The 14,428-nt window shown below is 41.6% G+C and overlaps 1 protein-coding gene and 1 non-coding gene across 2 annotated transcripts in view; both read right to left on the bottom strand.

Moving 5' to 3' along the window:
• LOC129460667 (ankyrin repeat domain-containing protein 62) overlaps positions 1–14,428 on the bottom strand; it is a 94,543-nt gene that overhangs the window by 26,176 nt on the left and 53,939 nt on the right. The window lies entirely within an intron of this gene.
• LOC129461124 (U6 spliceosomal RNA) lies at positions 10,780–10,886 on the bottom strand. Its single transcript, XR_010115228.1, has one exon. It is a non-coding gene; the product is annotated as a U6 spliceosomal RNA (small nuclear RNA).

The raw sequence follows: 14,428 nt of genomic DNA, 5'->3' as shown, positions 1-14,428 counted from the left end.
TGGATACCCCATTCTCCATGCTGATTATTATACATTGCACGCCTGTACCAAAATATGTCATGTACTCAATAAATATATATACCTACTATGTACTCACAAAATAAAAATTTATAAAAAGAACTGTTAAGGAAAATGGCGTATTATATGAGAGAATGATATAGGCTGAAATTTTTTCTCTTGAATAAAAAAGGATGTTTAAAAATTTAAATAAAAATGTCCAAGAAATTTTGTAAGGTATTAACAATTTGCAAAAGTAATCCTATTTGCATTATCTTTTCAGGTGTGTAAAATTGTATAAATAAAAAAATACATCAAATGTTTTAAGACTCAGATGGTAACATGAGTGCATCAACAATTTTACACATTTCCACTGATTTCAGTTTGAGGACTGCCTGAGGAATCACTGTTTAATAGGTAGACACATTTTAAGATAGTACCTTTTTTACATGTTAGGGTAAATCTGGGTATTTTCTACCAAATAGAATCACTTAAGTAAAAACTTGTTAGTGTGTCATGAGCACTTTTCAGCATCAGCCACAGACATATCATAATTATAATTATCATGAGCCTGACATTGTTCCAGGATCTTCGGGTCTAACATGCTTCTTGAGCACATCTTCCTATGGCACTGAGGCAATGTCTATTCATGAATTTATTCCACCGCCATTTTTTGTTCTTAATTTTACCACTAATTTTCTTCCCTGTAGCACCTCCACAAACAACTTACATATAATGCCTCCCTCTGGTTGCAAAACATCAATTTCACGATTAAAGAAATAAAGAAGGTGAATTACAGCAAGTAAATGGGGAATACCCCTCAGAAAGCAGCCTTATAATAGCTGCTGATAGATAACATAAAAACAAAAAAATGGATTATGATAATGTAGTCCTCTCATACATGAAATACAAGCCCCAGCTGAAAGGAGTTACAGAACCTCTAAAGGGCAGTCAGTAACCTGTCTAAAAACTTACCAAATTCTCTCTGGCTCGAAGGGTCAAACTACTTGCCCCGCTGTTGATTTACTTCCTCAGCAGGACTCCATTGAAACTTCTCTCATATAAAAGGAGGCATTATCAAAGGCATTACATGCTAAACCTGACCTACCACACTATGAAATGCTTATCAGCTATTGGAACATGTCACCTAGATTTTGAATTATGGTATAAAAGGTGAGAAATTAACACCCACCTACACATGTACATGCACACACACACATTGTTTAAGAAAAATATGAATATGAGCTTATGGTAAAGCCTCTATTGCTTACGCCGTTGATGACATTGACCAATAAGGAAATGTGGGACATTGAGCAGCCCTATGATTTGTACCCCAGAACACCAAACAGCACTATTAATTACAGCCAAGAGGAACACAGGCAGATTTGGGGCTCAAGTATCTAAGACATGATTATAGCCTGAAAAATACCAAAACTAAGTTTATAAGAAAACGGAATATTTGAAACACAAGAAAGATCACGTTCCATTCCTTTGTTAAAGGTAGTAATAAATATTGTACCTATAGTAAGTGTGCAAGGTGATTAAAGATAATTAAAACCTAAAGAATGGGTGAAAGCATAAAATAATTTTATTTCTTAGAAAAGACCTACACAAAACTAAAAATGTAGTGTTTTATTCAGCTGTATATTTTCCATAAAAACGTTATAGTCTCACAGATACACTTATGGTCAAAAATAATAAGATAAACAAACTCTGAGAAACTAGTAACTAATAATAATAATTATGAGAACCACCACCACCACTGGCATAATGATCTATGCTTAGCTCATGTGCTATCTCATGTGCTCAGGGCAGACATTACTCATCACGTTTCTCTGCAGAGTCCACAAAAGATCCAACATTCTTCTCAACACAGATATCCAGGCAACTGCTACCAAACATCCTGAACCACAGGACAAATCTCTTTGTAACCTATAGACTCTACTTATTGGACAATTTGCAGATTAGTTATTTCCTAACTTTCTGTACATAAAAGTAATGTCAACAGACCAAAATCTAACTATTGGCCTCCACTATGGAATTAGAAAGCCATCCTTGGGGAAAGGGAGAAACGGTCTAACGCATGTCAATTTGTTAAGTACCAAATTTTGTACATTAAATTCACTTAGATATGATTTTTCAGGATAGGCAGAATGAGGGCAGGGGAGAAAATTACCCGCAAATCAGCATCTTTTATACCAGTATGTGTTAAAGAAAATGAACTAAATATCATGAACAACAATGCCAACTACTGTATCCCTGACTATTCTCCTCACCTCTTCCAAGCAACTCAAATCATTTTTCTTCCCTAGATACCTCAAAGCAGGGTCTAACTACAAAATATATACATTCTTCTTTAAATACACGTTTTCCTGGTCATTTATTATATAATTAAAAAAACTCAATAGGTCATTATACTTCTGCTGTGTTCAGTGTCTTGCATGAGGAGAAAGATGTCCAGCTTTAAACTTTTTCCATCACAGGTTAATGGCATAGGAAGAATTTTGTGGAAGGTCTGAACTAGGCCCCATTTTTTAAAAGAAATATACTTATTACCTCTAAAATCATATATATTCACTTCCAACTCAAATGGCAAACGAAGCACCTCCCACTCAAAGCCCAACTGAAATATTTTTAAATGTGTGTTAAATAAAAATTTCTGGCCAGGCGCGGTGGCTCACGCCTGTAATCCCAGCACTTTGGGAGGCCGAGGCCGGTGGATCACGAGGTCAGGAGATCGAGACTATGCTGGCTAACACGGTGAAACCCCATCTCTACTAAAAACACAGACACACACACAAATTAGCTGGGCATGATGGCGGGTGCCTGTGATCCCAGCTACGGGAGGCTGAGGCAGGAGAATGGCGTGAACCTGGGAGGCGGAGCTTGCAGTGAGCCAAGATCACGCCACTGCACTCCAGCCAAGGCGACAGAGCGAGACTGGGTCTCAAAAAAAAAAAAAAAAAAAAAAAAAAAAATTTCTAAAGCAATTTTGTAAGGTATTAACAATTTGCAAAAGTAATCCTATTTGCAATATCTTTTCAGGTTGCACATACAGAGGAAGAGAGGTTTAAAATAATAAAAGCATTGATGGTAGAGACAAAAGAAGGAAGACACCTTAGCTGATAGTTAACGGATAGAAACACAATGATGAAAGAACACAACAGCCAAAAATACCAGACAGAAAGGGATTCTGGAAATGTCACCAAAGCCACAATGACCAGGCTATTCAAAGAGGTGTGATCACCATCAGCTGGCTACTCAGGTCCCTTGCCTTCTCATTTACTACCTCTAAAGAAAGCACGTTCCTCTGGCAGGAGAGGTATTTATACTCCAGCATAGACCTAGGTCTGTCTCTGAATAGAGTGAGCCACATGCCTATGTGGGGACACACCTTGTCTTGTGGCCTGAGATGAGGAAGGCAGGTCTGGAGGTGACTTGTGGATCTCCAAACCTGTCGCTGGAAGGGGAAGACAACACTACCCAAGGGTAAGGTGTTCTAAAGCTCATGACCCCAAAATACAGCCTCCCTGCTTTTGTTTGTTCCAGGAACATAAGGGGTTCACCCTAGCCACTCCCACCTACGCACCACAGGGAAGCTGGTCTGTTGACATCCCTGTCCACTGGCAGCACTTGTAGAAGCCCATAGTTGCCCATCCCAGCCAAGACCTCTAAGACCTGCTCAGGAATCAGACCTTTCCAGCTGCAGTGGAAACCCATTCGGCCACCTATACTATTCAGCCTCCTCCTTGTTCATACAAATGAACAGACAGCCAATGACCACCCAGTCACTTAAGGAAATCCAACAGCAAGAAAGGAAAGGACAAAGATGTAAACAGAAAGCGAGGCAGAATCTGAGCACAAGCGAACACACTAGCCCTGGGAGAAACAGATTAATTCATGGATGAGAAACCTTCAAACAGATAACTCATGAACAAAAAACATTCAAAGGATATTACATCATATTATGTTAAATATTACAACACAGTCTAGTTCACCAAAGAACAAAACTGGCAAGGCAAAAAATGGAAATCAAAAATTATCAAAGACCTACTGAAGAAGTAAAAATAAAACCTGTTGAAATTAGTAATTTACATGGGCCAGGGGTGAGGATGGGGGCAAGTTCATCACAAAGGGGTCACTTTGAGTGATGAAATGTTCTACATTTTGATCATGGTCGTGGTTACTTGACTACAGGTGTTTGTCAAAACTCATAGAACCATATTCTGGAAAGAATAAATTTTACTCTATAAAAAGTCTGAAAAGTGATTTTAAAAAATGCTTGTTGAAATAAGTGCCCAGCAGAACAAGCAAAATATCTTTATCAGACATACCCTAGAGAGATTTCAGCATCCAAAAGTAGAACTTCAGAAAGCTTCTGGAGAAGGAGAAAAAAGTTTGCCTATAAAGTTATCTTCGGCTGGGCACAGTGGCTCTTGCCTTTAATCTCAGCACTTTGGGAGGCCGAGGCGAGCAGATTGCTTGCCTGGGCAACATAGTGAGATGCCCTCTCCTAAAAAAATAAGAGACAGCGAGCGAGAGAGTGAGAGAGGAAGTTATCATATATCTTACCAGCAAAACTATGCCTTTAAAATCTAGAGGAAAAATACTTTTCTACCCTATGAAGACAAAAATGTGACATTTTCAATCAAGCAATGACTCAAAGTTACAACCCCCGTACACCATATTTTTAAAAATTAATATAGGATATTTTCTATGAAAACAAAAATATTCAAGAGATAACTAAATGGTATAGCAAATTCAGTGACAGCTAAAAATGCTCTAAAATGGTGTTTTTAAAACTTTGATTAGAGCCAACAGTAAGAGATGCATCTCCTCATAGCTTAGAACACACAGATGTGTATAAAATGCAAGCTTCAAAGTAATATCTAGACATATTATGTGATGCTCTATAAGTTTTCCTATTCTATTCTAGTATATTCCTTTTTTAAAATACTGTTCTTTACCCACTAAATCAACGTCCTGACTCAGTAGTGGATCCAATCCATAGATTAAAAAACAGATTTCACAGAAGCAAGCAAGCAGAAACAAAACCATGAAGAATATGAGGATCTACTAGTCCATGACATGTGGGATACTCCTTTTGACTGGGAGGGGTTTAATGGATTATGGAGTTGGAGAATATTTTTGAAATACCTATTGTGTTAGTTCTTCTCATGTTGCCACAGAAAAATACCTGAGATTGGGTAATTTATAAAGAAAAGAAATGTATTTGGTTTATGGTTCTGCAAACTGCACCAGAGGTGTGGCACCAACATCTGCTTCTAGTCAGGCCTCAGGAAGCTTCCAATTATGGTGGAAGGCAAAGGGGGAGCAGGCAGGTGTGTCACATGGTGAGAGAGGAGGCAAGGAGAGAAAGGGAGGGAGAGGGAGGGGGGAAGGAGAGAGAGAGAGAGAGAAAGAGAGAGAGAGAGAGAGAAGGTAGTGTCAGGCTCCTTTAAACAATCAGCTCTGGCCTGAACTAACAGAGAACTCACTCATTACCACAGAAGGGCAAATCTCCAACACTGGCGATCACATTTCAACATGAAATTTAAAGGGGACAAATATCTAAGCCATATCACCAATTGACTTTTTCTTCCTCCCACTATTTCCCCCTATCTCCCCAAGAGTAGGGGAGTACTTTCTCTCACTGAAGGAAGTACTCTTTCCAGGGTTCAGTCTTAGGAGGGATGACAGTGTAGAAAATGCAAGTGGCCAGCTAGGTTCTGCTTTGGTATTTCCTAACACCTAAAGACATTAGGTAGAATATACTAGGAGCTCCTTGTGGGGAAATCATTACAAAGAAAATGGCTCTAAGAGATTATCATTGAGATTAAGAGAGGAAGGGAATAAAGAGAATAAAGAAAGGGGAACTTTGTACACCTAGGCCTGGCTCAGATCCCCCAAGCCCAGGCAGATAGGTCATTGACAGCCTCAAGAGCAGTGGCCCATGGGGACCAGGAAGCACATGTCCACAGGAACTTCATGTGTGCTCCATGGCAGGAGTCTAGAATCACAGGAGTCAGAAAACAAAAAAGGCAATGGAAACAGGAAGAAGGTATCTTTCACAATAAACTGTGTAGGCTTGGGATTGAGAACCGGGCAATAAAGCCAAGATGTTGTCTCCTGCAAGGTCCTGGCACCATGCAAGTCCCCAGTGATTTAGCCACTATTTAAAGGAAAAGGATGTGGAGACTCACATTTACTCCTATTAAATTTTCATAAAACAAACTTATATTAAGTTTTCAAGCCAGAATAAGCACTAGAATAAAAATTGTTATGGGAAAATAAAGTTACATTTCTGATACATCTTAGTCCAGGACTGAGAGTTACACTTCGGACAGTTACATTTTCTTTTGTTGTTGTTAACATCTATTTTAGGTTCCAGGGTACATGTGAAGGTTTGTTACACAGGTAAACTTGTGTCACGGGGGTTTCTTGTACATATTTCATTACCCAGGTATTAAGCCTAGTACCTGATAGTTATCTTTTCTACTTCTCTCCCTCCTCCCACCTTCCACTATCAAGCAGACCTTAGTGTCTGCTGTTCCCTTCTCTGCGTTCATGAGTTCTCATCATTAGGCTCCCACTTACAAGTGAGAATCTGTGGTATTCAGTTTTCTGTTCCTGCATTAGTTTAAGGATAATGGCCTCCAGCTTCACCCATGTCTCCACAAAAGACATGACCTTATTCTTTTTTATGGTTGCACAGTATTCCGTGGTATATATGCACTACATTTTGTTTGGCCAATCTGTCACTGCTGGGCATTTAGGTTGATTCCATGTCTTTGCTGTTGCGAATAGTGATGCAATGAACATTCATATGCATGTGTCTTTATGGTAGAATGCTTTGTATTTCTCTGGGTACATACACAGTAATGGGATTGCTGGGTGGAATGCTAGTTCTGCTTTTAAGGTGGAATGGTAGTTCTGCTTTTAGCTTTCTGAGGACTCACCATACGGCTTTCCACAATGGTGGAACTAATTAACACTCCCACCAACAGTGTATGTGTTCCCTTTTCTCCACAACCTTGCCAGCATCTGTTGTCTCCTGACTTTCTTAAAACAGCCATTCTGACTAGTGGGAGATGGTATCTCACTGTGGATTTGATTTGCACTTCTCTGATCATCAGTGATACTGGGTTTTTCTTATATGCCTGTTGGCTGCACGTAGGTCTTCTTTTGGAAAGCGTCTGTTCATGTCCTTTGCCAACTTTTTAATGGGGTTGTTTTCTCTTGTAAATTTGTTTAAGCTCCTTATAGATGCTGGATATTAGCTTTGTCAGATTCATAGTTTGCAAATATTTTCTCCCATTTTGTAGGCTGTTTGTTCTGTTGATAGTTTCTCTTGCCATAAAGAAGCTCTTAATTTTAATTAGACCCCATTTGTCAATGTTTGATTTGACTGTGATTGCTTTTTGTCTTTCTCATAGAATCTTTGGCCATTCCAATGTCTGGGATGGTATTGCCTAGGTTGTCTTCCAGGACTTTTATAGTTTTTGGTTTTACTTTTAAGAGTTTAATCCATCTTGAGTTGACTTTTATGTATGGTGTAAAAAAGGGTCCAGCTTCAATCTTTTGCATGTGGCTAGCCAGTTATTCAAGACATTTACTGAACAGGTAATCTTTCCCCCAGTGCTTGTTTCTGTTAGCTTTGTCAAAGAACAAATAGTTGAAGGTGTGTAACCTTATTTTTGGGTTCTCTCATCAGTTCCCTTAGTATATATGTCTATTTTGGTTACTGTAGCCCTATAGTATAGTTTGAAGTCAGGTAATCTAATGCCTCCAGCTTTGTTCTTTTTGCTTAGGATTACCTTGGTTATTCTAGATTTTCTGATTCCATATGAACTTTAAAATCGTTTTTTTCTTTTTTTTTTTTTTTTCCAGACAGAGTCTCGCTCTGTCACCCAGGCTGGAGTGCAGCGATGTGATCTTGGCTCACAGAAATCTCAGCCTCACAGGTTCAAGTGATTCTCCTGCTTCAGCCCCCTGAGTAGCTGGGGTTACAGGTGTGCACCACCACACCCGGCTAATTTTTGTATTTTTAGTAGAGATGGGATTTCACTGTGTTGGCCAGGCTGGTCTTGAACTCCTGACCTTAAGTGATTCACCCCGCTTGGCCTCCCAAAATGCCGGGATTACAGGCATGAGCCACCATGCCTGGCCCGTTTTTTCTAGTTCTGCAAAGAATATCGTTAGTAGTTAAATATAAATAGCTTTGAGAGTACAAATTGCTTTGGGCAGTATGGCCATTTTAATGATATTGCTTCTTCCTATCCATGAGCATGAAAGTTTTTTAGCTTTTACATTTGTTTGTGTCATCTCTGATTTCTTTAAGCAGCGGTTTGTACTTCTCCTTGTAGAGCTATATAACCTCCCTTGTTAGCTATATTCCTAAATATTTCTAATTATATATATTCTATATACATATTCTATATATTCCTAAATATAACCTCCCTTGTTAGCTATATTCCTAAATATTTATTTGTGTGGGCATTGTGAATGGGGTTGAATTCCTGATTTGGTTCTCATCTTGACTGTTGTTGGTGTGTAAGAGTGCTAGTTATTTTTGTACACTGATTTTGTGTACTCAGACTGCTAAAGTTGTTTATCAGCTTAAGGAGATTTTTGGCTGAGACTATGGGGTTTTGTTTTCTTTGGAAATGGAGTCTTGCTGCATCACCTAGCTTGGAGGGCAATGGCACGATCTCGGCTTCAACTATGGGGTTTTCTAAATATAGAATAATGCTGTCTGCAAACAGGGATAGTTTGGCTTCCTCTCTTCCTCTTTGGATGCCCTTTATTTATTTCTGTTTGATTGCTCTAGTGAGGGCTTCCAATACTGTGTTGAATAGGAGTGGTGAGAGAGGGCATCCTTGTGCTGGTTTTTGAGGGGAATGCCCCCAGCTTTTGCCCATTCAGTATGATCTTGGCTGCAGATTTGTCATGAATGGCTCTTATTATTTCAAGACATGTTCCTTCAACATCTAGTTCATTGAGAGTTTTTAACATGAAGGGTGTGGAATTTTGTGGAAAGCCTTTTCTGCAAATATTGAGATAATTGTGGTTTTTGTCTTTGTTTCTGTTTATGTGATTAATCACATTTATTGATTTGCATAGGTTAAACCAACTTTGCATCCCAGGGATGAAGCCTACTTGATCGTGGTGGATTAGCTTTTTGATGTGCTGATGGATTCAGTTTTCAAGGATTTTGTTGAGGATTTATGCATTGAAGTTAATCAAGAATAACAGCCTGAAGCTTTATTTTCTGGTTGTGTTTCTGCAGGTTTTGGTATCAGGAGAATGCTGGCCTCATAGAATGTGTTAGGGAGGAGTCCCTCCTCCTCAATTTTTTTTTTTTTTTTTTTTTTTTTGGAAGCATTTCAGCAGAAACGGTATCAGCTCTTTTTTGTGCATCTGGTCAAATCCGGCTGTGAATCCATCAGGTCCTGGGCCTTTTTTTTTTTTTTTTTTTGGTAGCTTATTTATTCCTATTCAACTTTGGAGCTCATCATTGGTCTGTTAAAACATTCAATTACTTCTTGATTCAGGCTTGGGAAGGTGGATGTGTAGAAAAATTTACCTATCTCTTCTAAGAAGGTTTTCTAGTTTGTGTGCATAGAAGCATATGTAGTAGTTACTCATGTTACTTGTATTTCTGTGGGATCAGTGGTCACATTGCCTTCATCATTTCTAACGGTGTTTATTTGGATCGTCTCTCTTCTCTATTAGTCTAGCTAGTGGTCTATGTATCTTATTAAAGTTTTCAAAAAATCAACCCCTGGATTTGTTGAACTTCTGAATAATTTTCTGAGTCTCAATTTCCTTCTTCAGTTAAGCTCTGATGTTGGTTATTTCTTGTCTTCTGCTAGCTGTGAGGTTGATTTATTCTTGCTTCTCTAATTCTTTCAATTGTGATGTTAGGTCATTAATTTGATATCTTTCTAACAATTTTTTATTGTGTTGTGGTTCAAGAGTATGTTTGGTAGGATTTCAGTTCTTTTCATTAGCTAAGGATTATTTTATATCCAATATGGGGTTGATTTCAGAGCATGTGGCATGTGGTGATGAAAGAATGCATATTCTGTTGTTTTCAGGAACAGAATTATGTACAGGTCTATCAGACCCACTTGGTCCAGTGTTGACTTCAGTTCCCATATATCATTGTCAATTTTCTCCCTCAGTGATCTAACGTTGTCAATGGAGTGTTAAAGTCTCCCACTATTATTTTGAGGGAGTCTATGTCTCTTTGTGGATCTCCAAGAACTCGCTTTATGAACCTAGGTGCTCCTGTGCTGGATGCACACACATTCAGAATAGTTAGGTCTTCTTGTTGAATTCAACACTTTACCATTATTTAATGCCCTTCTTTGTCTTTTTTGATCTTTGTTGGTTTGAAATCTGTTTTGTCTGAAATTAGGATTGCAAGTCCTGCTTTTTTCTGTTTTCCATTTGCTTGGTAGATTTCCCCCCATCCCTTTCTTTTGAGCCTATGGGTGTCATTATGTGTTAGACACATCTCTTGAAGACAGCATATGATTGGTTCTTGCTTTTATATCCACCTTGCTACGCAGTGCCTTTTTAGTGAAGGGTATTTCACCCATTTACATATAAAGTTGGTGTTGATAATTGTGGATTTGATTCTGATGTTGTGTTGTTAGCCAACTGTTATGTTGGCTTGCTTTACAGTGTCAGTGGTCTGTGTATTTAAGTGCATTTTTGTACTAGCTGATGGTGATCTTTCTATATTTAGTGCTCCTTTCTTTTTCTTTTTTTTTTTTAAATATGGAACGCTTCACGAATTTGCATGTCATTCTTGCGCAGGGGCCATGCTAATCTTCTCTGTGTCGTTCCAATTTTAGTATATGTGCTGCCGAAGCGAGCACAGTGCTCCTTTCAAGATCTCTTGTAAGGCAGGTCTGGTGATAACAAACTCCCTCAACTTTTGCTTGTCTGAAAAGGATCTTATTTCTCCTTCACTTAGGAAGTTTGCTTGCGCTGGATATGAAATTCTTGTTTAAAGGATTTTTTTCCTTAAGAATGTCAAATATAGGCCCCCAATCTCTTCTGGCTTGTAGGGTTTCAGCTAAGAGGTCTACTGTTAGCCTGATGGGGTTCCCTTTGTAGGTGACCTGCCCTTTCTCTCTTGCTGCCTTTAACATTCTTTCTTTCATTTGGACCTTGGAAAATCTGATGATTATATGTCTTGGGGATGGTATTCTTGTGTAAAATCTTGCAGGAGTTCTCTGTATTTCCTGAATTTGTTTCATTCTCTAGCAAGCTTGGGGAAGTTTTCATGGACAATATGCGGAAATAGGTTTTCCAAGTTGTTGGCTTTCTCTCCGTCCCTTTCAGGGATGCCAACGATTCATAGACTTGGCCTCCTTATATAGTCCCATACTTCTCAGAGGTTTTGTTCAGGTCTTCTGGTTGTTTTAATAGTTTTTTGTCTGACTGTCTCATTTCAGAGAGCCAGACTTCAAGCTGTGAAATTCTTTTCTTAGCTAGATTTATTCTCCTGTTAATACTTGTAATTGCATTGTGAAATTCTTGTATTGTGTTACTCAACTCTGTCAGGCCTCTTAGGGTTTTGTTTTTTTTTTTCTATGGTGGCTATTTCATCCTTCAGCTCCTGTATTATTCTATTGTGATTCTCGGTTTGCTTGCATTAGGTTTTGCCATCTTCCCGAATCTCAGCAGTCCTCATTCGTGCCCGTAGTCTGAATTCTATTTCTATCACATAGCCAGCTCAGTCTGGTTAAGAACTCTTCTTGGAGAACTGTTGTGGTTATTTGGAGGACGTATGACACTCTGGCCATTTGAGTTACCAGAGTTCTTGCATTGGTTCTTTCTCATCTCTGCATGTGGGTGTTCTTTAACTTCAGTGTAGTCTGAGTATAGTCAACAGACTTCTTTTCTGGATGTTTTCACAGAACTGACACTTTATTCGGGTCTTGATTTGAAGCTGACTTCTTGTCTTTGGTTTCAGAGGGGAGTATGTTAGCAAGGTATTTTTGCGTTGAGGTTTTGGGGTGTGATCCAGTAGGTAGCGCTTAGGAATACTGGTCAGTTGGTAAACTCTTGCTCGCTTGTGTGGCTCCTCCATTTTTAACCACACTTGCAGCCGTGTTCCTTCCCAGTACTCTGAAAGTTGGGTTCCTCTCCCCCTTGAGTGCTGGCTGTAGATTGTGGCTTGGCACTCCTGGGCTGCCCACTGCAGCTCTGGGGCGATCTCAGTGTTTATGTTCCTTCCCCAACTTGGAGGCACAGAGAAAGGGACCTTAGCAGTGGTTGTGGCCAAGGTTCTTTTGCGTGTCTCCTGGGGGCTCCACCCAGAGAGATGCAGGTCAGCATTCAGTCAGTGCAATCAGCCCAGGATGGAGGGTCTGTGCTGTGGGCCCAAGCCGGGGGTTCCCTGTCTGGTAGTAAGCAGAGGGGAGCGTGTGGGTGTGGGGCCCATGGGAGATTGACTGGCCTCCTCTCCTTGGGTCAACTGCAGCTTATTGGACGTGTGGATCAAGGACATAGGGTCTTTGCTCCTTCACTAGTCCAAGGGTAGCAAGGGCAGTTCCACTGCAGAGGCAGAGGCAGAGAGGCTTTCGGTTGCCCCTACAGGCTGTGTCAAGGGAGTTGCTGAGCTGCCACTGGCTCCATAGGTATGGCGAGGGGTGGCTAGAGGCCCAGGCCTGAAGGACCTGCCAGATGGGGAGTTTCGGGACTGGACATCCATGTAACAGTGTGGCCACTTTTCTGTAGGGCTGCTGCAGTATGCTGGGGGCCTGCTCCAGTCCCTAGTCACCTTGGATTTTTCAGCACCTGGAGGTATGAAGGTTGCAAAACAGCAAAGATGGTGGCCTGCCCCTCCCACTGGGAGCTCTGTTCCAGGGAGGTGTGGAGCTGTTGACGGCCTGAATGCATCTGTAGGAGGTAGCTGGAGAGACCTCGGTTGACAGGCCCCGCTGAGTGAGGAGAACCAGTATTGGGGCCACTTTTCTTTTTTCCTTTTTTTTGAGACAGTCTCACTCTGCCACCCAGGCTGGAGTGCAGTGGCGCAATCTGGGCTCACTGCAACCTCTGCCTGCTGGGTTCAAGCAATTCTCCTGCCTCAGCCTCCCGAGTAGCTGGGACTACAGGTGCACGCCACCACGCCTGGCTAACTTTTTGTACTTTTAGTCAAGAGGCCGTTTCACCATGCTGGCCAGGCTGATCTCCAACTCCTGACCTCATGATCTGCCCACCTCAGCCTCCCAAAGTGCTGGGATTACAGGCGTAAGCAATTGTGCCTGTTTTTAGAAAACGGCACTACGTTTTTTTCAAAAACCAGTCTGTGCATCGTTCTGTTGAGCAGCTGTGTTGTGCTGTGCTATGCTGTGCTGTGCTGGGGGTCTGCTTCCATCCCCGATCTCCTTGTTCACTCCTGAGCCCGAAGGCTGGAAGGGCTAAGTTGCCCAAATAGAAGAGATGGTGGCCTACCGCACTCCCTGAGAGCTCCATCTCAAGGAGGCTGGGGACTTCTGTCAGCCAGAGAACACTGGCAAGGGTGGCTGGACACCCCAGTTGAAAGCTCCCACCCAGTGAAGAGGAACGGGATCAGGGACCCACTTGAAAAAGCAGTCTGGCCACATTTTCATAGAGCAGCCCCCAGTTGGCCCTTTTAAGCGGGTCCCTGATCCCGGTGTTTTCCACCTGACAGAGATCTGAAAACTCCCCAGGATGAACCTCCAAGAAGGAGAGGTGGGCCACCATCTTTGCTGTTGGGGCAACTTAGCCATTGCATCCTGCAGGCTTTAGAGGGTTCAAGCCGATCGAGGGTGGCAACGCCAGCCTAGCCCAGCCACACGCCATCCTCACTGAGCGGGACCTCCTAACTGGATCCTCCAGGCACTCTTGCCAGTGCTCTCCAGCTGACAGAGGTTTGAGGCCTCCGGGCGACGGAGCTCCTAGCGGGAGGGGCAACCTGCCATCTTTGCAGTTTTGGTGGCTTGGCGGATTCAGCTTTCTGGCTTGGAAGTGAATCCCGTGACCAGGAACGGGAGCGTACCCCCAGCACAGCACAGCTGCTCGATGAAAATATGGCCAGACTGCCTATTTTTTTTTAAGCATTGAGAGATGGACTGGCCTCCTCTTTTTGGGTCAACTGCAGCCTGCTGGAGGTGTGGATAAGGCAGGTAGGGTCTTTGCTGCTTCATTAGTCCAAAGGTAGCAAGGGTAGTTCCGCTGTAGAGGCAGTGGCAGAGAGGCTTTCAGTTGCTCCTGGAGGCTCTGTTCAGGGCGTTGCAGGGCTGCTACTGGCTTGGTATCTCTGGTGGGAGATTGCTGGAAGCCCAGGACCAGAGGACCAGCCCTCTGAAAAGATACAGTAATGTGCATCCATGGGACACTCTGGAGACTTTCCTGTAGGGCTGCTGCAGTATGCTGGGGGCCCAAT

Source organism: Symphalangus syndactylus, chromosome 1 (assembly GCF_028878055.3).
Source record: "Symphalangus syndactylus isolate Jambi chromosome 1, NHGRI_mSymSyn1-v2.1_pri, whole genome shotgun sequence".
NCBI classification, from domain to species: domain Eukaryota; kingdom Metazoa; phylum Chordata; class Mammalia; order Primates; family Hylobatidae; genus Symphalangus; species Symphalangus syndactylus.
Note: the sequence above shows the minus strand (reverse complement) of the source record. Positions and strands in the feature narration are given on the sequence as shown.